The sequence below is a fragment of the Lepidochelys kempii genome, chromosome 8 (assembly GCF_965140285.1).
Source record: "Lepidochelys kempii isolate rLepKem1 chromosome 8, rLepKem1.hap1, whole genome shotgun sequence".
In the NCBI taxonomy this organism is placed as follows: Eukaryota; Metazoa; Chordata; order Testudines; family Cheloniidae; genus Lepidochelys; species Lepidochelys kempii.
This window is the reverse complement of record NC_136387.1, coordinates 60,709,381-60,734,909: the sequence shown is the minus strand read 5'-3', so window position 1 is coordinate 60,734,909 and position 25,529 is coordinate 60,709,381. Positions and strand designations below refer to the sequence as shown.

Sequence of the window (25,529 nt, the reverse complement as noted above, 5' to 3'; positions counted from 1 at the left end):
TTCTAATTTGGGCCATTGTTTAACAAATTTATGCCAGACCTTTGGGGATACCTCCGTCTGTGCTTTAAGTGGTAAGCCCCATTCTGAATTAACAGGCCTAACCTCCACTGGTACCATGTCAGTATAATTGGCACATAATCTTTCATGAGTGTTTGGTTTCTTTCCCACAAAATCCCACACAAATTCTAGTATCAAGGTCTGTGTGTTTCCTCCCACGCCATCATGGCAATATGCCATGTAATTGTGTTCAAATGAGGGGTAGCCCAGGACCTTGTAGTCCCCTTCACTAGTAGTACGCAGCTGTCCCCCTTTAAAGGTAATCCGGACACTGGTTGCATTAAGCACAGACACTGTCTCTCGAAGAGGGCCACAGCATCGTCTAAGGGTGTTACCCTACACATGGCACACTACTTGTGTCCTTCCTCATGCACCACAGGGACAGCAGGAGCCTCCCCATGGTCGCTCTGGTTGTCCTGGTTACCCTTCAGTCCTTCCTCCTTCACCTTCTCTTGTTTACCTGTGGAGACACTTGTGGAAACATTGTTAGTATTGACAGATGCTGATTTAAAGTAGTTTTTTCATAGAGGGCCATCACCAGTGTTTCAGGGCGGCTCTCATTTGTCTCCACCCCAGATGAGCTGGAGACTGGATGGCATGGAGCAGCAGAGCCCGTATGCACTCCAGGGCTACTATCTCTCCGCCCCCCCCTCCCCCCCGGCTCATACCAGAGGTGATTTTTATACACACAGCCTTGTTCTTCCAATTTACTTTTTTCTTCTGGGCATATGGTTGCATATATATTTTTTTTTATTTACTTCCTCTTCGGGCACTACAGCTGCACAAACCTTAATAGGACTTGCTTGTGCAATTTCTTTGGCCTGTTTATCTACCCAGTAATTTCCTTTTTGTTCCTCGCTTGAGATTTTATTATGTGCTTTTATCTTTACTACTGCCAGTTCTGATGGTAGTTTGGCAGCTTCTATTACTCTTTGAAGGGCCTCCATATTATTAATTGGCTTGCCAGTTGTTGTTATAAAACCCCTGCGTGATCACATGTCCATGTAGTCATGTACTACTCTGAATGCATATCTGCTGTCTGTGTATACAGTGAGCTTCTTTCCTTCCCCCACTCTCAAAGCTTCAGTGAGGGCTGTTAGCGCCTCTTCTTGTGCTGACTTTGATCCTTCCATCTGACCTGACGCTATCACTGTCCCATCACTGAGTACCGCTGCCCATTCGGTGTGTGGCACTCCATTTTTATACTTTCTTGATCCATCGACATACAGAATTGTATTTGAATTCTCTAATGGCTCTTCTTTAACTCTCCCCAACACTTCCTCTTCCCTATCTATAAGACATTCATGTACCTCTCCCTCTGCGTTTAGACATTTAGCTACATTTATTCCTTTGTCCCTTACTATAGAGAAGTTGAGGTTTTGCAAGCACAATGTTGATTCCCACTGACTCCTGTGGGCATCTGTTACAGATCTTAGCCACCCAGTATTAAGGAGATCAATAAGTGTACGGGGTGTATGTAGCACTAATTTCCCTGTGAGGGTGTATGATTCACAAGCTTTTACCGCCCATGCAGCGCAATCCAGAGCTGCTACGCACTCCGCACTCCGGTGGTCCCTGGGATACAGGGGCTCTTAAAGTAGATAGGTATGCTACTGGACGCTGCTTATCTCCCTGAAGTTGTGTTAATACAGCTGAGTATTGAGTTTCACTATGGCTGCAGTAAAGGTGGAACGGCTTTCCCATATCAGGTAAACCCAGGCTAAAGCCTATTCTATTTTTATAAATGCCTTCTCTTGTTCTGTGCCCCATATTACTAACTCATTTGCAGGCTTTCCTCCTCTAGTGAGGCTTTGAATTGGTTCTACCATCTCTGAGTACTCCAAAGTACTCCAAAATATATGTTGTTCAGAAATTGAGGAGTCCCAGCAGCTTCCGGACTTCCTTAACTGTCCGTGGATTTTTTAACTCTAGAATCGCCTGCTATCTGTCTACTGTGAGTGCTTTCTCTCCCTGTGATATGTTATGCCCTAGATATAAAACCTACTGCTGTTGCAATTGAGCCTTCTTCTTGAGCTTTAAATCCTGCTTCCCGAAGATATATAAACAGTCCGTTTAACGTTTTTAAAGGGTCCTTTTCATTTGAACTGGCAATTAGCAAGTCATCTACATACTGCAATATTACAGTATCCCCTTCCAAAGGCACTTGTGCTATTACTCCTGTCATTGCCCTGTGGAAGATAGAGAGAGAATTATGGAAATCCTGGAGTACTCGGGTCCAAGTGTACTGCTGGTCTCCCACTGTAAATGCAAATTTCTCCTGACTTTCTTTTGCAAGGGGAATACTCCAAAATCCATTAGCTATATCCAGGACTGAGAATACTGAGTGTCCTGGTTTTAGCAAATTAAGGAGAGTGGCGAGGCTTACCACAATAGGATGTGCCTTTGGAGTCACCCGGTTAAGGTCAGTGTAGTCTGTAGTTAACCTCCATGTCCTGTCTGGCTTCCGGACGGGCCAAATTGGGGAGTTAGTTATGGAGCTGGTTTTTTTTAGTTACTTCTTTAGATTGTAAATTAGTGACTATAATTTTAACTGCCTCTAAGGCTTCTGGTTTAATTGGGTACTGCCTGTGGGCTTTATGAGTTGACTCTTCTACAGATATGGGCTTCATGTTTACTAGCCCACAATCTTGTTTATCTGTTGCCCTCACTTCAGGGTGAAGGGAACATAGTGTTTCTACTGGACTTCCCCCCCACACACTCTGGTATTATTGCTTTACTACTGGCAATCATGGCTATATTTTGAGATAATTTCTCCTGTTTGGACCCCCCTGGTCCATTCAATGCAGGTAGCTCTGGGGTTGATTACTCCCCCGAGCTCCTTAAGGAGATCTATGCCACAAATTGTGTCTCTCTGCTCGGGGCAAACCCAAATTTGACTGACTGTGGGTATGTCTACACTAAGAAATTAGGTCGAATTTATAGAAGTCGTTTTTTTAGAAATCATTTTTATATCGTAGATTATGTGTGTCCCCACACAAAATGCTCTGAGTGCATTAACTCGGCGGAGTGCTTCCACAGTACTGAGGCTAGCGTCGACTTCCGCAGTGTTGCACTGTGGGTAGCTATTCCACAGTCTCCGCCGCCCATTGGAATTCTGGGTTGAGATCCCAATGCCTGATGGGGCAAAAAACATTGTCGCGGGTGGTTCTGGGTACATGTCATCAGGCCCTCCCTCCCACCCTCCTTCCATGAAAGCAACGGCAGACAATCGTTTCGCACCTTTTTTCCTGAGTTACCTGTGCAGACGCCATATCATGGCAATCATGGAGCCCACTCAGCTCACTGTCACTGTATGTCTCCTGGGTGCTGGCAGATGCGGTACTGCATTGCTACACAATAGCAGCAACCCATTGCCTTGTGGCAGCAGACGATGCAATAGGCCTGAAAACCATCGTCATCGTGTCCGAAGTGCTCCTGGCTGCCTCGGTAAGGTCGGTCAGGAGCACCTGGGCAGACATGGGTGCAGGGACTAAATTAGGAGTGACTTGACCAGGTCATTCTCTTTAGTCCTGCAGGCAGTCCTATTGTACCATCTTCTGCCAAGCAGCCAGGAGATGTGGCTGGCTAGCAGTCCTACTGCACCATCTGCCAGCAGCCAAAGATGTAAAAGATAGATGGAGTGGATCAAAACAAGAAATAGACCAGATTTGTTTTGTATTCATTTGCTCCCCACTCCCTCCCTCCGTGAAATTAACGTCCGACAATCATTTTGGTGAGATCTGTCAGGGGCATCTTGAATTCAATGGAGATTCAATCCGACCTGAAATACTAGAGGGAGGGATAACTTAGTGGGTTGAGCATTGGCCTGCAAAACACAGGGTTTTGAGTCCAATCCTTGAGGGGGCCATTCTGTATGACAGTTGTTTTTGTTTTGTTGTACCAATAGAATAAAAACCAGCAGGATCTTATTAAAGGGAAAAAGGCAAAATACCACATTTATTGTGAATACAGAAAGAATCATAGTAAGCAGTTAGTTATAGCTATAACATTCCATTCAATCTCATATTTATTCACACATTCATTCATACAAACACACACACACAGGTTCTGCAAGGTTGTTATCATAGTTACCAGCCTTAGAGTTGCTCATGCCAAGCTACTGGCCAGGTCGCCTGGACATGAGGAGGGAGCAGGGCCTTGTCAGATGCTCATCTGATGCTCCTGGAAGTTGGTTTGCAGAATCAGACCCCAAAGTTCTCACTTTTTAGAGTCTATTTTTATAGGAATTTCTTCCTATGGCAGTCTATGGGAATTGCTTCTTCATGCTGTTGCTGAATCAATCAGCAGATAGCACATTCCTGACGGCTCCAAGATGTTATCTTGTTCTTTGGTTCTCCCATCCTTGAGGCTGTTGGGTGGATTCCAGTCTGCCCTCCGGGGGGGTCCTCTGGTTATTTTCACTTGACGCCTTCTTCAGCCGATGGACACTGGATTCTTAGGCTGGCACCTCCCTGATCATTCAGTTATTATCCACACCAGGCATCCATCCACATACATCCTCTATCTCTATTTTAATCACAATTGTTAATACAACAAAAGGGTGGGGAGTCTCTGGGTGCTGTTTCTGTTGTTAGAGTATTGCTTTGAGTCTCTCTCTCTGTGAATTGCTTTGAGAACAGACTCTGTCTTAGAATGTACTAACACAATTAGCAGCTTGCAAGTTTCACACATAGAGGGAGAGAAACAGTACCAAAAACCAAGAGACCTCTTAATTAGTAATACCCTGGAATTTAAACTCTGGGGAATCAAACTCATTTGTGATTTTAATACAGAACTTCTTTAATATGATCCAACATTTTCTCCTTGATGTAAAGCCACCCCCTTTGTTGATTTTAATTCCCTATAAGCCAATCCTGTAAGCCACGTCCTCAGTCGCCTCTCCCTCTGTCAGAGCAACGGCAGACAAGCACAGACTGGTGGGACAGACTGGTGGGACCTCATAGTGTTGCAGGTCTGGGACGATTCCCAGTGGCTGCGAAACTTTCGCATGCATAAGGGCACTTTCATGGAACTTTGTGACTTGCTTTCCCCTGCTCTGAAGTGCATGAATACCAAGATGAGAGCAGCCCTCACAGTTGAGAAGTGAGTGGTGATAGCCCTGAGGAAGCTTGCAATGCCAGACAGCTACCGGTCAGTTGGGAATCAATTTGGAGTGGGCAAATCTACTGTGGGGGCTGCTGTGATGCAAGTAGCCAATGCAATCAAAGATCTGCTGATATCAAGGGTAGTGACCCTGGGAAATGTGCAGGTCATAGTGGATGGCTTTGCTGCAATGGGATTCCGTAACTGTGGTGGGGCCATAGACGGAACCCATATCCCTATCTTGGCACCGGAGCACCAAGCCGGCGAATACATAAACCACAAGGGGTACTTTTCAATAGTGCTGCAAGCACTGGTGGATCACAAGAGACGTTTCACCAACATCAACGTGGGATGGCCGGGAAAGGTACATGACTCTCACATCTTTAGGAACTCTGGTCTGTTTCAAAAGCTGCAGGAAGGGACTTTATTCCCAGACCAGAAAATAACTGTTGGGGATGTCGAAATGCCTATATGTATCCTTGGGGACCCAGCCTACCCCTTAATGCCATGGCTCATGAAGCCATACACAGGCAGCCTGGACAGTAGTCAGGAGCTGTTCAACTACAGGCTGAGCAAGTGCAGAATGGTGGTAGAATGTGCATTTGGATGTTTAAAAGCGCGCTGGTGTAGTTTACTGACTCGGTTAGACCTCAGCGAAACCAATATTCCCACTGTTATTACTGCTTGCTGTGCGCTCCACAATATCTGTGAGAGTAAGGGGGAGATGTTTATGGCAGGGTGGGAGGTTGAGGAAGTTCGCCTGGCTGCTGGTTACGCACAGCAGACACCAGGGTGGTCAGAAGAGCACAGGAGGGTGCAGTACGCATCAGAGAAGCTTTGAAAACCAGTTTCATGACTGGCCAGGCTACCGTGTGAAAGTTCTGTTTGTTTCTCCTTGATGAAACCCCCCACCCCTTGGTTCACTCTACTTCCCTGTGAGCTAACCATCCTCCCCTCCTCCCTTCGGTCACTGCTTGCAGAGGCAATAAAGTCATTGTTGCTTCACATTCGTGCATTCTTTATTCATTCATCACACAAATAGGGGGATAACTGCCAAGGTAGCCCGGGAGGGGTGGTGGAGGAGAGAAGCACTGGGAGGGGTGGTGAAGGAGGGAAGGACTAGGCCACACAGCACTTTAAAAGTTTAAAACTTTAAAACTTATTGAATGCCAGCCTTCTGTTGCGTGGGCAATCCTCTGGGGTGGGGTGGCCGGAGCCCCCCCCCCACCGCGTTCTTGGGCATCTGGGTGAGGAGGCTATGGAACTTGGGGAGGAGAGCGGTTGGTTACACAGGGGCTGTAGCGGCGGTCTGTGCTCCTGCTGCCTTTCCTGCAGCTCAACCATACGCTGGAGCATATTAGTTTGATCCTCCAGCAGCCTCAGCATTGAATCCTGCCTCCTCTCATCATGCTGCTGTCACCTTTCAGCTTCAGCCCTCTCTTCAGCCCACCACTTACTCTTTTCAGCCCGCCACCTCTCCTCACGGTCATTTTGTGCTTTCCTGCACTCTGACATTGTCTGCCTCCACGCATTTGTCTGTGCTCTGTCAGTGTGGGAGGACAGCATGAGCTCAGAGAACATTTCATCGTGAGTGCATTTTTTTTACCTTCTAATCTTCACTAGCCTCTGGGAAGGAGAAGATCCTGTGATCCTTGAAACACATGCAGCTGGTGGAGGGGAAAAAAAAGGGACAGTGGTATTTAAAAAGACACATTTTATAGAACAATGGGTACACTCTTTCACGGTAAACCTTGCTGTTAACGTTACATACCTAGCACATGTGCTTTTGTTCCAAGGTCACATTTTGCCTCCCCGCACCGCGTGGCTCGCCCCTCCTCTCTCCCCCCCGCAATGGCTAACAGCGAGGAACATTTGTGTTCAGCCACAGGTAAACAGCGCAGCAGGAATGGGCACCTCTGAATGTCCCCTTAAGAAAAGCACCCTATTTCAACCATGTGACCATGAATGATATCACTTTCCTGAGGATAACACAGAGAGATAAAGAATGGATGTTGTTTGTCCTGCTTTGAGCAGGAGGTTGGACTAGATGACCTCCTGAGGTCCCTTCCAACCCTGATATTCTATGAACGCCAGCAAACATACACTGCAATGCTTTGTTCTACAATGATTCCCGAGTACGTGCTACTGGCCTGGAGTGGTAAAGTGTCCTACCATGGTGGACAGAATAAGGCTGCCCTCCCCAGAAACCTTTTGCAAAGGCTTTGGGAGTACATCCAGGAGAGCCGCGAATGTCTGGGCAAATTAATCATTAAGCATGCTTGCTTTTAAGCCATACACTCACCAGAGGTCCCTTCTCCACCTGGCGGGTCCAGGAGGCAGCCTTGGGTGAGTTTGGAGGGTACTGGCTGCAGGTCCAGGGTGAGAAACAGTTCCTGGCTGTCGGGAAAACTGGTTTCTCCGCTTGCTTGTTGTGAGCTATCTACAACTTCATCATCATCATCTTCCTTGTCCCCAAAACCTGCTTCCGTGTTGCCTCCATCTCCATTGAAGGAGTCAAACAACACGGTTGGGGTAGTGGTGGCTGAACCCCCTAAAATGGCATGCAGCTCATCATAGAAGCGGCATGTTTGGGGCTCTGACCCAGAGTGGCTGTTTGCCTCTCTGGTTTTCTGATAGGCTTGCCTCAGCTCCTTAAGTTTCATGCGGCACTGCTTCGGGTCCCTGTTATGGTCTCTGTCCTTCATGCCCTGGGAGATTTTGACAAATGTTTTGGCATTTCAAAAACTGGAACGGAATTCTGATAGCACGGATACCACTCCCCATACAGCGATCAGATCCCTTACCTCCCGTTCGGTCCATGCTGGAGCTCTTTTGCGATTCTGGGACTCCATCATGGTCACCTCTGCTGATGAGCTCTGCATGGTCACCTCTGCTGATGAGCTCTGCACTCACCTGCAACTTGCCACGCTGGACAAACAGGAAATTGAAATACAAAAGTTTGCGGGCCTTTTCCTGTCTACCTGGCCAGTGCATCTGAGTTGAGAGCGCTGTCTGGAGCGGTCACAACAGAGCACTCTGGGATAGCTCCTGGAGGCCAATACCGTCTAATTGCGTCCACAGTACCCCAAATTCAACCTGGCAAGGCCGATTTCAGCGCTAATCCCCTTGTCAGGGGTGGAGTAAGGAAATCGATTTTAGGAGCCCTTTAAGTTGAAAAAAAGGGCTTCGTCGTGTGGACAGGTGCAGGGTTAAATCAATTTAATGCTGCTAAATTCTACTTCAACTCCTAGTGTAGACCAGGGCTGTGACTATATCTTTGAATTCTATTTCTACTGGCTGGCTAAGGATTGCTTTTAATCTTCCCCCTTTCACTCCTTCAATCCATATGGTTCAACAGGTGAGGGGGAGATCTTGGCTGGTTATCAATACCGAGGCTCCTGTGTCTATTAACATGTTGCATGGTTGGCCCCCAACTCATGCGTTAAGAAACATTCTGGAGCCGCCTTTGGTTCCAGCCACAGAGGCTGCTAATATCTATTTGTTAGCCAGAAGTTTGAGCAACTCCTGGATTTGTTTATTCTTTTCTTGTTCTTGGGTACTGGTTGTATCAAGTTTATTCTGTTTGTTTGGCCACTGGCCCTCCTTACCACCCCTGGGGCAGAAGCAGTCTTCCTTTAAGTGGCTGCTCCTTTTACAATTACTGCATATTTTGATTTTATTTTTATTTTTACACTTATGCCAGATCTCCAAGCTTATTGCATGTGAAGCAGGTAGTGGTTTTGATTGCATAAACTGCTGTAATTTCCTCAGAGGGGATGGTTGCTGCTATCTTCCTCTTTTTTCTGTTTTTTACTTCTGTGGCCCATTTCATTACTGCTGAGTATGTCTCTCCCACTGAGATGCCTAATGCCAAGACCACTTGGTGGGCTGCAGACAGCCCTTCCTTTAGGATTTGGAGGAATACATCATGGTCTCAGGATGTTATATTCTCCAGACCTGAATAAGCTCGGAATGCATTCCATTTCTTTTCAGCATAAGACATGGCAGACTCCCCCTACTGCTGAACCACTGATTGCAGAGCCCCCTCAGTTGGTGGTCTGGGCTCCTAGAGCAGCAGATAGTGCAGTTCTGAATTCTGTTACAGTCTCTGCCTCTGGGTTTGGAATTCCTGCTGGTTCTCCAGCTTGATCCCCTCCCGCAGGGTTGGGGTTATGATCTTCAGCCCCGTGCCCCATCTTCCATTTATCTTCTAGGTTGTCTCACACATCCCTGGGGCATTTACACTTGACCAGGATGTGAACATCCTTCCTATGGAGGCCGTGTATTTCAGCCAGGCCATCCAGCTTGTTCCAGAACTCAGTGTTCTTGTTATCTTGTTTGAGTTCGGGTAAATCAGACAGTAACACCTTTTTTCCTGGGGGGTGAAGGGACAGTAGATTTCAGTTGTTTTTGTCCTGAGTCCCCTTACTGGTTCACCCTCCTCATTAACATTCCTGAACCTCCTTAACTGAGTTTTGATTGGAGCCATACGCTGTACTTGCTCCCCTGAGACCATTAATCTTTGTGATGCCCTTTTATTGTCTCTGGGGGTGCCCAAATTTGGCCTTTCACACGAAGAAATGTATGGAGGGGGTTCTGATTCCTCAACTTTGCCTTGTGCTGCTGAGTTTTCCCTCAGATAGTTAACCAGTGGTGCAGTTGGCTGACAAATGCCGGGAGTGGGCTCTCCCCCTCCTGCTCGGGGCATGTGTCCCGGGTATGGTGAATGTAGTTCTTTTGTTCTGGGATCTTTTCCAATTTCTTGACCATTACATGGTTTAAAGCACAAGCTCTTATCCTTTAGAGCCTGATTCTCAGATTTTAAAGTTGCAATTTCTCTTTCTTTTACACTGAGTATATTTAATAACACTATTACTGCCTTGTCTATTTTGTCACTTTTCTGATTATTTTACCAAGTAACCAGATTCGCCTCTGGTCTGGCTGCAGAGTAGTTTGTTTTTTTAGCTGTTGTCTGTCGAGTTTTGACATGTTTATATTCCAAATATTCTCATGGGCTGATTATCGCCTCTGCTATTGATGCCATGGGCTTTTACTCGCCCCGGCTGCTGACCTTGTTTTTGGGAACTTATGTTTTCCCCTCTAAATGCTGTAGTCTCAATCTCTACAGCCTTGATGGGGATTTACCTTTCCCCCTTTTTATGCTATGGTCTCAAGTTCCACAGCCTTGATGGGGACGTCTTCCCCTTCTTGTTAACTGCCGCACGGTCTTACGTTACACACAGCTGCCTGCCTTATTGGTTGGAGACTTTGTGCTATTCGAAAGCACGTACGTCACATGCCTGGGGGGGGCACTCCCCTAGGACTTGCAATGTTACATGCAATGCGGAAATGGGACCACCAGTTTGCACTGCCTACCGCTTGCGTACCCAGCCAGGCCTGGGTTTAACTCATGGCCAATTGCTTGCTGTTGGTTTATCCAAGTCCCCTGTAACACTCCCTTAATTTAAACAGTACATGACCCTCTTGCACTCGTCTTCCCTTCCAATGGGTACCCTTATTTAACCCCTCTGCTTGGACTACACGAGTCTAGGTTCCTTCACACTTAAATTTAAAAGTGGAAACAAGATGTGTCTGAAAGGGGATGAAAGACTTCTATCCTTGGCCTAATGAGGTGGTAAAGTAAACATACTCACCTCCTTTTTGGATTTTAGTCTCAGATCCTCAATCAGCTCACAAGCTTGGCTCCTGGACAAGCCCCCAAATTGAAGGACATAAATCCACACCGTGTAGAGGTCAAGCATAGGAGTTTATTATGCACAGCACTGACAGAGTGTCACCTCACTTATTAGGCTCAGAGACACTGTCAATTAATTTATTACAATGGAATATATGGATTTTCAATGGGTGGGGAAAGTGACGGGGTAGGCAGTCCCACACCCCCAGATAGGTCTAGCTGCAAGACATGATAGCACAGTAGCCAACGGTCAAAAGGTTACATAATGTCTCCGCCCATGGTCTCAATGTTAACAAATTAACATTTAGTATTTAATTAGTACTTTAATAAATGTATTAGTAAAGAATATATGTTGGATTTAATTTGGGGTCTATAGGAATGAAGTAGCTCCTTGGATTGTCCAACAGATACATATCTAGGGGTAAAAGCACAGAAACAGTGAAAGTATATGGCAATAAAGATGGTCTTTCAAGTTGCTTATTTGTGTTTTAAGGCAGGCATTGATTCCTGGGAAAGGGAGGTGGGAGGAAGCCATATCTTATACTGACATGTTCCAACCTTTTCATAAATTCAAGGTTGGATGTGTGGGAAGACCATTTCCCTACAGAAGAAACTAACACAACAGAAACAAGGCTTCTTTGTTCTACTTGCAACTTTGAATAAGATACAATTATTGCCCGCAACATCTGGCGTTTTGCTGACCAGGCATATATTAGCAAAAGCAAGGTTATCTTTGTTTATTCTGCTTTCTCTTAGTTATTACTAAGCCTCTGACCTTTTGACCAAACTCTGGACTTTGGGCCTGTACACAAATCCGTATATCAGGTTATTATATCAGCAATGGATTTTAACACTTCAATGTTGACAAATATTTTTGTTTGTTTTTTCTTGTCAACAATTTCAGGAATTAAAAACAAATCAATCCTGCTCCACATATAACAAACTAGATTAATATTTGAATGAAAGAAGCTGTTTAAATTTGTGTCTGTTTCTTTTTATTTCCACTGTTGTTTAAACTGAGCAGCTTGGAAGTGGGAGCACAATCCTGCACACACTTATATGTAGGCCTGGTTTGACATGAGTAGTTAAACATGGGGGAGGCTTCATTTTTTTTTTTTTTTTTTTTGGATTTAGGATTAGGGAGGGTAACTAGATCAAAAGGCTGAAAACTAGAATGTTTTGACAATGAGTAAAGTATAGCATGGACAGTGTGTAGACAGTGCACGTTGTACAGAGATAGGTTCCAGCAAGGGAACCAAGCCAATCCCAGAACATGAGATGCAATGTGTAGTGAATGTAATGTGATGTGTAAATGTATAAAAAGGAAGAGATTTTTTGTATAACTCTGGATGTGTGGTATACACTGTACCCAGATCCTATGTTTGAGTGTGATCAACTCAAGCGTAGTTTGATTGTATAGTAATCTTGGAGGCTGCTAAAAATCCATCCAGAAGCAGCCAGCGTTTTCCTGGCAGACTTAATTTTGTTAGTTAACCCTTTCGGTATCTCAATGCTTCTAAAAATGTTAACTTTTTTTAAAAAAAATAATATAAATTAATAAATAAAAATAGGGACTAAAAGGGTGTTCAAAATCAGAATAGTTGGAAAAGACCCTAGATACCTTCTTCAGTAATAAAGCAACAGCTAAAGAGCTGCACAATATTAACCAGTGTGGAGGTGATAGGGTTCCTTACCATATAACCCAGAACTCACACCAGGGTTACAGGGCTCTTTACCATATAACCCGTAACATGGGGTAGGCTCTCCTCAGCCTCCCCCCCGCTTTCCCCCGCCCCCCAGGAATTAGCTCTCTCAGAGTCCTAACACTCTCTCCTCATGAGAGAGATAAGAGGGTTCAGCAGGGGGAGGGTGTCCTCAGCCTGTGAGGGGCACGAGGTCTGACCTCAGTCCATGAAGGCCACAAGCTCTCGCCCTATCACTTAAGCCCAAGGCCCATCACCAAAATTCCAGTCTTTTACTTGAGAGAACCATTCAGTTTATTCTCTTAACTGCATTGGAAAGTGGCTGTGATGAATAAACAACACCCCAGTACCTCAGTTAGGTACTAATTTTGTTCCTACTTAACCCACTGTGGCTTGAAGGTGTTTCAAGGAAGTCAGAAAACCTCCCTGATCCTTCACCAATTGGCCCATGGGGGGAAAAGATCCTTCCTGACCCTTTAAACAGGTGATCATCTAGACCTGCAGTACCTGTCAGACTGGGTTCCCATTCTTAGTTTTGGTGGATAGAGTGGAATGCTGGAACAGAGCTGAAAGGGTATTCACATGGCCCCTGTGTTAGGCTAAATCCTGGGAGCTGAGGAATGCTGAGACCCTAAGGAGGAGAAGCAACCTATTGTCTCTTAGTGATTGTCTCCCTCCCTTGCCTTTGGGATTGTCCCCCTTTCACCACCGGCTCCATTAATCTTCCCCACCTGACTTTTTGTACCAACCCAGAAAATGTTATTTTAATTGGCTTGTGTTCTGTTTCATACCTAAACACCTGATGGTAATAAATAAAAAAATATTTTGTACCAGTTTTTGTAATGTAATTCAAATAAAAGCAAAATTAAAATAAAAAACAATGCTTTAAAGGCAAAGCAAGCTTATAATGTAAAATCACAATCTGGTGGGCTATAGCATAGAAGGTAAGCTTGCTCCCCTCAGTTCATACTTTAGCCTAGTAATTATAATAGTTCAAATACGTACAACTACTATAATCTTAAAAATGTGTTGCTAAATAATAAACTTAAAGCACAAAAATAAAAATGTAATGCAAATAAAAACAATTATATATATATATGAAAAAGAAAGGCAGTGGAATGTAGACCTGGCTTGCCATGAGTAATTAAATATGGGGGAGGCCTCATTTCCTGGAAGACCGGATTAGGGAGGTAACTAGATCAGCAGGCTGAAAACAGAATGTTTAGGTAAAGAGTAAGGTAGAACATGGAGATGGTGCATGGACAGAGCATGCTGTACTGGGATTGGTTCCTGCAAAGTAACCAAGCCAATCTCAAAACATGTGATGCAATGTATAGTGAATGTAATGTGATGTGTAAATTTATGTAAAGAAAGGGGTTTTCTCTGTAACTTTAGGTGTGTGTAGTACGGGGAGAGAGATAGCTCAGTGATTTGAGCATTGGCCTGCTAAACCCAGGGTTGTGAGCTCAATCTTTGAGGGCGCCATTTAGGGATGGGGCAAAAATTGGGGATTGGTCCTGCTTTGAGCAGGGGGTTGGACTAGATGACCTCCTGAGGTCCCTTCCAACCCTGATATTCTATGATATCTTGTACTCACCCTCTATGTTTGAGGACTGATCAACTCAGCATAATTTTGCTGTAGGCCAAATAAAGGAACCTGAGTGACAAGACTGGAGTCAAACTGAGTTACTGGGGAACTGTGTGGAAGAGGTTTCTGAGGTTACCCCAACATTATGCATATTTCGAACTTGACTCATGCAAGAAGTCTCATTAAATCTGTAAATACTGGCAGGACCATGACTTATATTTATAAAGAGACTGAGGGACAGATGCTCACCAGATGTAAATTGACTAAATGGAGCTATGCTGATTTACATCATCTGAGGATCTGGGCCTAAAAGTTTGGCTCTATTTTAACTCATTTTAACCTGACCTAAAATTCCTGACTCTGAATTTTGCCAATAGATGTCAGTGACAGGCTATCTAATCAAACCGGCTGCAGCAAATGCTCATCTTGTTATATGGCTCTTAGAAAAGCCGCCTTCTGCTCCAGAGAAATACTCTACCCCCTCAAATGTCACCTTTGGGAAGCATTTGTAACACTGTCATTTTATTAAGGTACTGCCAGTAATTTGTGACTATTGTGGTCTAAAAGAATCTCACTGATCTAAACTTTCCAGAATTTTTGAAGATATATGCTTTTCCCCAAATTAAAAACTTCATAATCAATCTCTTTAGTGTTGTAGAAAGGAAGATGCCGACCAAGTGCAATCTCTCTCTCTCCTGCTGATAATAGCTCGTCTTAACTAATTAGCCTCTCACAGTTTGTATAGCAACTTCCGACTTTTATATATATGTGTTCCATTCTATGCATCCGATGAAGTGGGCTGTAGCCCACAAAAGCTTATGCTCTAATATATTTGTTAGTCTCTAAGGTGCCACAAGTACTCCTGTTCTTTTTTCAGAAGTGTAGTAAGTGAATCTGCTGCATGGCCAAAGGAGTCCATCAGTTTTAATTTTGCCTTTCGTTTGTGAGGCTTAAGGAGTATGTGGCCCTCAGCAATAGAGAGTTTCATCCATGAATGGATAAAATATAGCTGTATTAAACATATTGAGCTGAGGGGTTCTAGCCACATAACCAGATACATGATCTATTAGTTGGAGGTTAAATTTGAGTAAATGTGTGGGCATTACAGTGGTCATGACTGTACTTGACATTGTTTGCAACCAGAGAGTCAGAGTGACCGAAACCTGATGGTGCTTAGAGAATGTACTGCCCAGAGAAGGGGTGTAGTGTGTTGGCAAGGTGATATAGGAAAAGCTTATACTATCCATACTAAAGATGCTTTTTGATTCAGTAGACTTCACTGTCCACTGCTGTCAATCCAGCACATTTCACCATCACAAAAATTATTTAGTGTTACAAGAAGAATTTGTCAAATATTATTTATGAGTTATTTTGTACTTTACAAACACGTACCTTCTTTCATTTATAAAAGGTTTGGCTGAATATTCATAAAGGGCCAGATTGTGAACCCCTGTCCTATCTGGGTGAAGTCAGAATTTTACTCACATAAGTAAGCACTTACCAGGGGGAATAAAAGGTTGACAATGTGGCTGATAGTATTTAAATACCAGATGATTATTAAGATGTTTATTGAAATTTTACTATCTAATTACTGTATGGCACTGTATTTGTTAATTCTCTATTAGGTTATCACTTAAGTGTCTGCCCTGTTTTACAAGATAATAATTGTATCTGGAGCTGCATAGACTCAGCTCAGTATGGATCCTTTACTCATTGCTTGTCTACATTTTTCTAACCTGCTGGTGGGAGAACCTCAATACGCTATTCCCTTCTTGTAGGCATCTCCAGGTGAAGCCTTCATGCCTTCCTTCCCTCCCTACTACAAAGTTCCTCTGTGAGAAGTCTCAGCACACTCTTGTGTGGAGTGAAGGTAGTAGTTAGCGTGTGTATCGGTGACATGATGTTACCCACAATCAGGAAACAGAAACAGTATCATATGACTTATTCTACCAATCACAATTTTGCAACACAACTCAAATTCCAAATGTTCTTCAAGATGACAAAGAAGAAAAAAGTCTAAATGTGCTGAATAAGCTATTAGTTGGGAATTAGTTGCTCAGCTCTCTTCTTCTTAAGATATTTGGCCTTGGCCCTACTTCAGCTAAAAAGTGGAGGAGGAGACATTTGACAGATTTAGTTGTGTCATTAAAGTGTTTCATGTAATCAGAAAGTGATCCCTTAGAATAAAGGATAATTCAACACACCATCCATTAAAATATGAAATCAAACAGAATGTTTTCATATTAGCTTTTCTGAAGATTTTTGTGGAAGCTTATGTCATTGAATATGATAGTAAGTGAGAGATTATCAAACGTTATCAAGATACCTACAATAGGTTTTCTATTTTAGATCTCTTACTGAAAGAGTACTTCATAAAACACCCTGACTTAAAACTTATAAATGTACTGAAGCCACCAGGTCCAAAGTAATTTATGCTAGTTCAAAATCCATCAGCTCTGTAAATTGGCACCTCTGCTGTCATGATTAACGAATTCAGAAATATTAAAGGTTCCATCTACCTTCACAACAGGAGCAAGAAACTCAGTATGTTTGCATGTGTTGAGTTCTCTTTTCATTCTTCCACTGAAGGCTGTGCTTTGTTTCCCCAAGACATATTGACGCCACCCCTCGATGTCTATACAGGTCTCAGAGGAGCAGCGGGAACCTGAACTATCTGTGGAGAAGCCTCTATGTCTTGAGCTAATGTCCAATTCCTCCATCCCCTTCTGACCCTTTGGGAATACAGATCTTACGAAGTCATATGGCCAGGAGCTTTCCCACCCGTCACTTATTTCTAGGGGTTGGATTCACAGGGCAGTGAGGTCATACTGGTGAATTATTCTGATAGGGACATTATTAACCTATCCACTGAAGTGTTTATGGTTTGGTGGTAGGATGCTGCCATGGAGAGCGACTGTCCCTTTGTGAAACCCTTATGGAGGTCCTTTCACAGGGATCGAAGAAAGGCTTAAAATGTTGCACAGACAGTAGAGAAGACAGTATGGCCTTAGATGCTCAAAACTGTAGAAACTCTTTTGAGAGGAAAATCTCAGCTGATGTGGGAAAGTAATAGCTTTACACCTTTTATAACATTTCAATTTCTATAGCTGTCGTCAGAGATTGGGATCAGAGAAACAAATCCAGTAATTCAGTATATTCTCTGTAAAAGAGTTCAACACTCAATGGGCAAAAAATAAGGTACACATAAAAAATGTACGATCACACGTAAAGTAATGTAGTTGCAAAATAGTGGAGGAGGGTTGCAAATGAAAAACATTTCCCAAATCTGTGGAAACGAAAATAACTGGGTAATCAAAGCTCATGTTTCAAAGCATAAGGCCGTTGATATCATAGGGATCAGGACTAAACATTTTTTTTCTCCAGTATGTACAGTAGTACACAACATTCTGGGGGTATAAATGCAGATTTTTGTCATCTTCCCTGGAAGCATCTGATAGCTGGATATGCCGGGGGTATTGAGAAGTTGGGAGGATAACCAACTAATAGAGAAATAGTCTGAGCCAATATCCTGAATCCTGTGCTCCTATATTCCTGTCCACTTGCATGCCACAGTCCTAAACTGGCTGACTTCTGTTAATTAATATGACTGTGATAAGCTTTTGGGAGGGAGATAGTTATTGCTAGGGTCTCCACAGTTCATATAAGTTTTCAGAACCTGTCTTTCCAATGAGTCAGCTTAAGATGCTGCATATAGATCATGGTTTGAATTAAAAATACTTAAGCAGTGTAACTATTCTTCTCTGTTTCTTTTACAGGAAATATTTAAATGAATTAATTAAATGTAACAAGGGGAATTGGATTTCCCTGTAGCTCCCCTGTTGCATTAGCCCTGATTTTGATGACTGTATAGAAATTTCTCTCTTCACTTTTATGTTATTTCTCAGGGATACCCAAACTAGCAGCATGATGGAGTAGTTATAGTGCGACCAAAATCCCAACTGGCAGTGTGTGTAGCTGTTTCCTAGAGAGGTGTCTTTCATCACCATTTGAAAACAGAAATGTTCTGGAAAACTAATAACAGATACAAAGGCAAACAACTCCAGGAGGCCTAATTTACAGGTAAATCTAACAGAATAAGTATAAAACTGATGCTAATTGCAGGTTTTTATGAATTATTAAAATACAGCTAATGAATATTCAGAAATATAGCAATTAACAAAGAAGTAAACTATTGTTATGAGAATCTCCCAGTCCTATGTGAGAGGGAAAGAACTGAATAATGGAGAAGAAAATAATTTTCAACAGCTACTGTCTCAGGACCAGGTTTTGTGTGCAGATTTGGGAAAATAACTTGTCTTTGAAATGAAACCACAAGTCAAAAATGTAGACACAACGTGTTGTGTTTCATTTATTAACTTCAGTATCTAGTGCCCTAATTCACATTATTCTGAGCATACCCTAGAAGGAAAAGATGCTCAGCAGTTCTGACTCCTACTGCGGTTTCTCTAGGCTCTTAATTAACATTTTATAAATCAGACAGAGGTAATAATGTGAGGTGAGTTTTTCTTCTTTTAAGAATACAGATTTCTAAATGATCTCTTCTAAATGGGTTCTAAAGATCAATAATTAGACAGGACACATAATTTGGGATTTTCACTGACCAGCTTCCTTTAATGTATTTGTTGTAAACTGCTTTAAATGTCCAAGAAAATTTATTATGGTTACTTGGATGGGTTTAATGTTTTTTTTTTAATGAAAGCTGATCAATAAGAGCAAATAAGCGGCATGTTCTGCACGTATAACAAAAACAGTAAACTAGTGTCTCATGAATTGGTATAGAAGAACGAAAGAGAAAACAAAAGTTCCTATTTCATCTCTTTATGAAAGGTTTTTGAATAATGTAATGAAATTTTTCCTGATACAAAGATTAGTTTCTGCCTGTGTTTGTTTTGAGGAGGAAGTAGGTAGCATCTCAACCATCTGAGGCCAGAATTTCTGCTGGCATCAACCCATTGAGTTCAGTGGGATTACTTGTTACTTGCTAAGGTGCTACTTAGTGTGAGTATGGGGATCATAATATGGCCTTTTGTTTTCACTCATTTCTTATGTCGGCAAATGCCATTGATACCAATAGGAGTACACTGAGGTGAGGACTGAGTAATAATGGAGTAGAGTCCTCAAGATTTGTCTCATTGTTACTATAGAAAGCTTGTAACTACTACCATGTATATATGCTTATAATTAATTCTTAACCATGTATATCTGCTTACATATCAAAATGTATATATGCTTACAATTAACTTTTACATTAAATGTATCCTGCAGATGACTTCTCATACAGCACAGGTTGGGAATAGGAATATGTAAACAATTTACTTGTTCTGTTTTTTGCCAGGATTGTCTTTATCAGGAAAATCAATAGAGCACCTAACTGGTATTAGCCAATCACCTTAGTTCAGTGACCTAATTTCAATCTGCATTTGAGCACCATGGTTTCACTTTCTGTGAAGACCTTAATTTAGAAAAGGGTAGGACAGGGAGTTTCCTTGATTATAATATGATCTTGTGCAATATTACAGTTTTAACAGGGTTAAAACTTAGCTGAAAAACCTGAAATGTACACTGAATTGATCTCATTCTTCACCTGTTACATGCATGCATGTGCAATTTTATTGATGTAATTTTGTTTTATAAATGCACATGCCCCATGGATTTAAGGATTACTTATAAAATAAAACCCTTGGGATATTTATCATATAAAAGTTCCATTATAATATGCGCACTTCAGAATATACATTTTCTTTGGTGTAAAGTCCTTTTTCATCTTTGCAACATGAACATACCTTGTAGTGCAATGCAAGCAATTCCCAATTAGTATTTATTTTTAGGCAGTCAGGCAAAAAACCTTATGAGAAGGGAACAATCCCTCCGAAGATTGTGGGGGGTGGATTCTGCTTTACTCCATACGAGAGTGCAGTATTGCCCACGCTGCATGTCCAGACATTTCTATTTGCCATTGTGGAGAGGGGGCCGGCTAACATCACCACTTTCCCTTGTCTCCTATGCAGGTTGTCTAACACTTCTTGGTGCCACCAGGGAGTAGTCCCTGAATTCAGGAGAGCTCAGGGACTAAAATAGCAGTGTCTCAGCGAAGTCAACTTTATATGGTTGTTTACTCTTTTGTTCTATGAAATAGGAACAAACTTAGGGTCATATAATGAATGCCCTTGATCTGCCCAGGTAACTCAAACTGACATCAGATTAAACCCTCATTGTAGTAACATGTTGATTGCACAGTAGAGTTGCTTTAAGTAGCTTGTAAGAAACAGAGCATATTCTTAAAGTGGAAAGTAACTGTGCAGGAATGAGTCAATATGTTTTGTCAATTTTATAATACAGCTCAGTTTTGGCAGCAGTCTTATCCAACCATTAAAGTGAGCCAAAGCATTTGGAAGAGGAGTCTGTCTATTTTTCACTCTCCATTAACACCTTTCAATACAGTACCTGTGAATGAAAAATAAATGTGCATAGATGGGGAATATTTATGATGATAGTGAGGAGGAATCTATTTGCTCATGGCCTTTCAGCTGAGATCTTTCTGAGAAGACTGATGGACCCTGCTGGGTTACAGAAATCTGAAAGAAAATTCTGTGTGGCCATTGAAGCACCGTACTAATGGTCTAGTCGGAGAGTAAGACGATCATTTGTCCTTAGACATTGATGCAGTGGCTCCTACATATCCTCCTTCATTACCCTGTCTTTATAGGTCACATTGCTTTACAGATGATCTGTTATATGGGGAGTAGGTTAATGCTGTTGGCTGTTGTTCAGCTCAGAGTTTTTCAGTGACTGCAGCACAGGGAGTGCTTGCAGGCTATGACAAAAGTATGGTGGATTCTAAGAAAGGATTCTTCAACTCTTGGCATGCATGAAGTCTGGAGTAATGGATTGCTCTGGGTGGTGGGCAGCTTGGGGAATTGGGGATGTTTCCTCTCAGAAATGATCAACTCTTTTGGCCTGTAGAGAATTTTATATTTCCTCAGATAAGAACAGATTGCATTAATAATGGATTGTCTGCTTGCATGGGTACAGATTCATACCAACAGGGAAAAATGCATTGTTTTTCTGGATGATATACAGCTAGTTTCACTTACCAGGACTCTGAGTGCCGAAGGAGCTCCATTATGCCAACCATAGCTGGTGAAAGTAAGCAGGAGGAATCTAGGACTAATGCCTCCATTTTGGTGGGAATGGGATCAGCTTCTTTAACTGGTGATTAAGTCCCTGCACAAAATATCATTAATTGATGTTTACAGTCTCCCCAATTACCACTTGGTCTTATACCTTCCTTATGTGGTAAGGGCACGTGTAAAGCAGGGCTGGTGGAATCTGGAGCCTTTTGACTTCCTTGACCCTGTTCAGTCTGGTTTGAGACACAGGTATGGTGAAGAGAATGGATTTATTTTCTGAGTCAGTGATCTTCTCTCTCAATGGGCAAATAAGAGGTGTCTATTCTGAATATGTTAGATTTAAAAGAGTTGGCCTCAAGGTGCACTGTTAACATGCCTACAGAAGCTTTCAGGGCTGAATAGGTTCCCTGTTCAGTGATTTAATTCCTCTTGATGAGGTTCCAGAAGGCAATATAGGGAAATTGTTCAGCTGAACTGATGGCAATTTTGTGTGTGTGCTCCTGTCCTGCTCAACAAGTATGTGACACCTCTGAGAAAACATATGAGAAGTTTGGGACTGCAGTGACCTACATCAGCTTTGTCTCTCTCTTTCATAGGATGTGAGCAGCACAGTTGCTCTGCTTTACCAGTGCTTCACTGAGACAGGGACATGGGTGAGAGCGAGCTGGCTGAAGCACAGTCTAGATAGGAAACCGGTAATACTATCAGTTAGGGAGAAGGAACTTGTTTAGTCATCAAAAGAAAAGTCTTAAGTCTAGATTAAGTTTTTGTTCTTTGTGCAGAGCTCCTAATGCTGTAAATGAGAGCTTTGAACTTGGAGGCACACTGGAGCTTTTAATATTTTCTTTCCCATACAGAATAAGAAATGTAATTGTTCAGTGTTAATTTTTAGAAACAAATCGTGTGGGCCTTACTCTGTTGTTAGCCAGCCATGCTTCTGTGATGGTGTTAGCATGGAGAGACAGTGGAGTACACCAAAAACTGCACACCACATCTCAGGAGAGTCGTGTGAAGGAGGCATAGAGCTCACTTTTGAATTCTCCCATTTCTGGTTTGGCTGTGTGCCTAGCTGCTTCACCAGCATACATAAGCAGAGTCTGAAGGAAGTTGGGCATAAGGGAGCCCTAGCCCATGCCCCTTTGCTCCTGGCTTGACCCCCAATGACGGCATCAGGGAAAACATAAGCTAGAGCTCCTATGCCACCACAGGATTGCCTTACACTGGGGAGATCTTTCCGTTGCCAGTTATGACAGCTTTAAGGCCACTTCACCTCAGTGATGCACTGCAGCATGGAATCTGGACTTCTGAGTGCAAGTGCAGTTGTCATGGTAAAGATTCACAAAGGAAAGATAAAACTTGTTGGCTGTGCATTGACAATAAACAGAGAAAAGGCAGATCTAGGAAGACAGATACATCCTGCCTTTTGTTGCAGATCACCTCAGGAAGAGAGTTTGTGGAGAAAAAAGGTGCATGAAGCCACAGAGAATCCCAAAAGACTTCTGATAGTAAACGGAATCCAAGACTTAGTAGGCCATTAAGACACTTTTACAATACAGATTTATTTAAAAGCATTTTAGATAAGAGGACTTCCATTGTGTTGAATGTGACGATTGTAAGGATAAGGCCAGAGGAGAAAGTCTATAAATGACTATAATAGTTACTGGGCTTTTTGTGACGACAAAACAATGTTGGTTTATGTTTGCCTCTGGTGGGTTTGTAAAAGCAATAGGGGAGGAATGCAATGATGTGTCCCTTCAGGGCTACTGGAGTACCGTAATTTGAAAAACCCAGCACTGCTAGAAGTTAGTGGAGTGCTTGAGTCATCAGAATGTGGAGCAAATTGCTGGAGCTTTGCAAATAACCATCATTAAACATGTATCTGTGTGTGTGCCATGATTTACTTGCACAACTCACTACACTGGGGCAGAGGAGGGAGGTACGTGCTGTACCATCTTCAAAGGAAGTGTAGCAGCTGCACTCCACCCATTCTCCCCTCCCAGAGATACCATTACTCCTGTAGCTCTCACTGGGATGGATTGGTTCCATGGCACCCTTGAGGCAGAGCTGTTCCATAAAGGCCCTCTAGAGCCCACAGTCAGAACCCCAGGATTTGACCCTTAGGGACAGCACTACAGTTTTTTATAATTCTTAAACATTTTATTAATGTTAATGCAATGGTAATACCTATACTAATGCAGGATGCAGTTTTATGTATAGCACATTCATGATCACAAGTACTTTTCTACTCTCAGGCTATTCTGCTGAGGAAAAGAGATGAAGTTTCCTTTAAAACAGGAGACCTCCTGTAACTTTGTTCAGAAATTTCCCATGCACATCTTTTTGTTTACACTTCATACTCTTTTAATGATGCCTCCTTGTTTGCATAGATAAAAAGATCCCTGAGATGCATACAATTTTAGCAGTTGTTAAAATTGCAGAGTCTGTTCTAAGAGTGAGCCTTAGTGAAATGTACAAACAAGTCTCTTGAGGCCCGGGAGCTTTAGTTGAGATATTTTCTGCCATCCGCATTGTTGTGGCACTCTGCTCTGGATGACTGAATTATGCCCAGGAGGCTCACACTGAAGAGTGAGCCTGCAGAAAATTTTAAAATTTGCACCAGCGAGCATGTGAGAGATTAGCATTTGAGAAGTGGGAAGAGCCAACTGGGCTGCTCAAGTGAAAGGTCACATCAAAACAAGGTCATTTCACTGATTTTTTTGGAAGTGAATGAGGGGAGATATGTTCTGATGACTGTTATTGTGACTGCTTCAAAAAGTGAAAGAGGAACAAGGCAGATGAATTGACTAAGAAAATAATGCCTCTTTAACGTGTCTTGCCTTGGACTCTCTTGAGTGTAATGAAGGGAGAATAGGCTTTTGAAGGGAAAAAAAACACTCTTTATTGTATAGTTTCTCTTATCACTTGTGTTCTGTCCCTATTATCCTTCTCACTGAGAGATGGCTCAGACCCTAGCACAGTAGAGAGCAGAGTTTAAGTCAGTAAACATAACAAATGCAGACTAGCTTTGAGCAACAAAATAAAAATCCTAGCAACAGAATTTTACCACTGCCAAATGAGCAAAGTTCATAGTAGAGGGCTGGTATTTCCTCAGTGGACCATTTTCCTGCAGTCAGGGCCAGAAGTAGCTAAGCACTTAAGCACACGCTTAATTTTATTTTCATGCATAGTCCTAATGGCTTCATTAGGACTACTTATAACTTAAAGTTAGGTCTGTGCTTAAGTACCTTGTTGAATTAGGACCTCTTTATATATTGCTAACCATTTGAGGGAGTATTGTTTAAGATAGCTGCAAAATTTCAGAGAATAGTGAGCTGTTTTATAAGACGTTTATTTGGCAAAATAATCCACTCTCCCATGATATTCACAACTATTGGAACTTTGCCTATTGAAAAAACTTGCTCTGTTGTATTAAAGGAAATCTGAGAAACTGAGGTAGGAAGAGGCTTAAAATAGCATTCCTTTCCCTACTCAAAGTAGCATACACGGCCTTGTGTCCACTGGGGAAGTGCAGCAAATATTTTCACCAGTGCTACCACCAGTTCAGCTACATCAGTGGTAGTGCCATTGGGAGCATTGGCATAGACAAGCCTCTGGCAACTTCAGCATTTTTATTACTGTGTGAACCACTGTGCTGTGTCAATGGAGTTGAAAGCCACCGGAAACCAATGGAACTGTGTCCACCTTAGGCTTGCTCTGACACAGCTACACTGGTGGTTGCACTAATGGAATTTTCATGCTAAAATATTTTATTGTGGGAAGGTCCCCTAACACAAAAAGAAGGGACAAATTACATTTTTAGGGTTTTTTTTGGAGGGGGGTCTTTAAATGCTTGAAAATGGGTGCTGTAAATAATTTCCCAATAATGCAAATGAGTAAATGCCTAAGATACATAAGAGAGACAAGGTGAGTGAGGTAATATCTTTTAGTGGACTAACTTCTGTTGGTGAGAGAGACAGGCTTTGGAGCTTACACAGAGCTCTTCTAGAACAACTCTGCACACAAGATATGTTGGTTAATTCAAAACAATCTAGTCCAATAAAAAATTAAATTGCCAACCAAAAACATTAATTTAAAATTGTTATTCTGAGTTAATTATTTACCTACAAATGCAAGTTGTTATATCATTGAACATCCTGGTTTATAGTAGAAGCTACAGCAGAAGTTTTAATTTTGCTCAATGCTGCTACAGTATTGAGTCTGAAATGACTGAG

At 42.4% G+C, this 25,529-nt stretch overlaps 1 long non-coding RNA gene across 4 annotated transcripts in view; it reads left to right on the top strand.

The window, feature by feature from the left end:
• The first annotated feature begins 1,544 nt into the window (after positions 1-1,544).
• The window catches only part of LOC140915982 (uncharacterized), a 179,741-nt gene continuing 155,756 nt past the window's right edge, over positions 1,545-25,529 (top strand). For 2 of the 4 annotated variants that reach the window (XR_012160339.1, XR_012160338.1), the window contains exons 1-2: positions 1,545-1,766; positions 18,052-18,226. This is a non-coding gene — a long non-coding RNA (uncharacterized LOC140915982). The remainder of the gene's footprint in view (positions 1,767-18,051; positions 18,227-25,529) is intronic. The other 2 variants (XR_012160340.2, XR_012160337.1) reach the window with 2 other exon arrangements.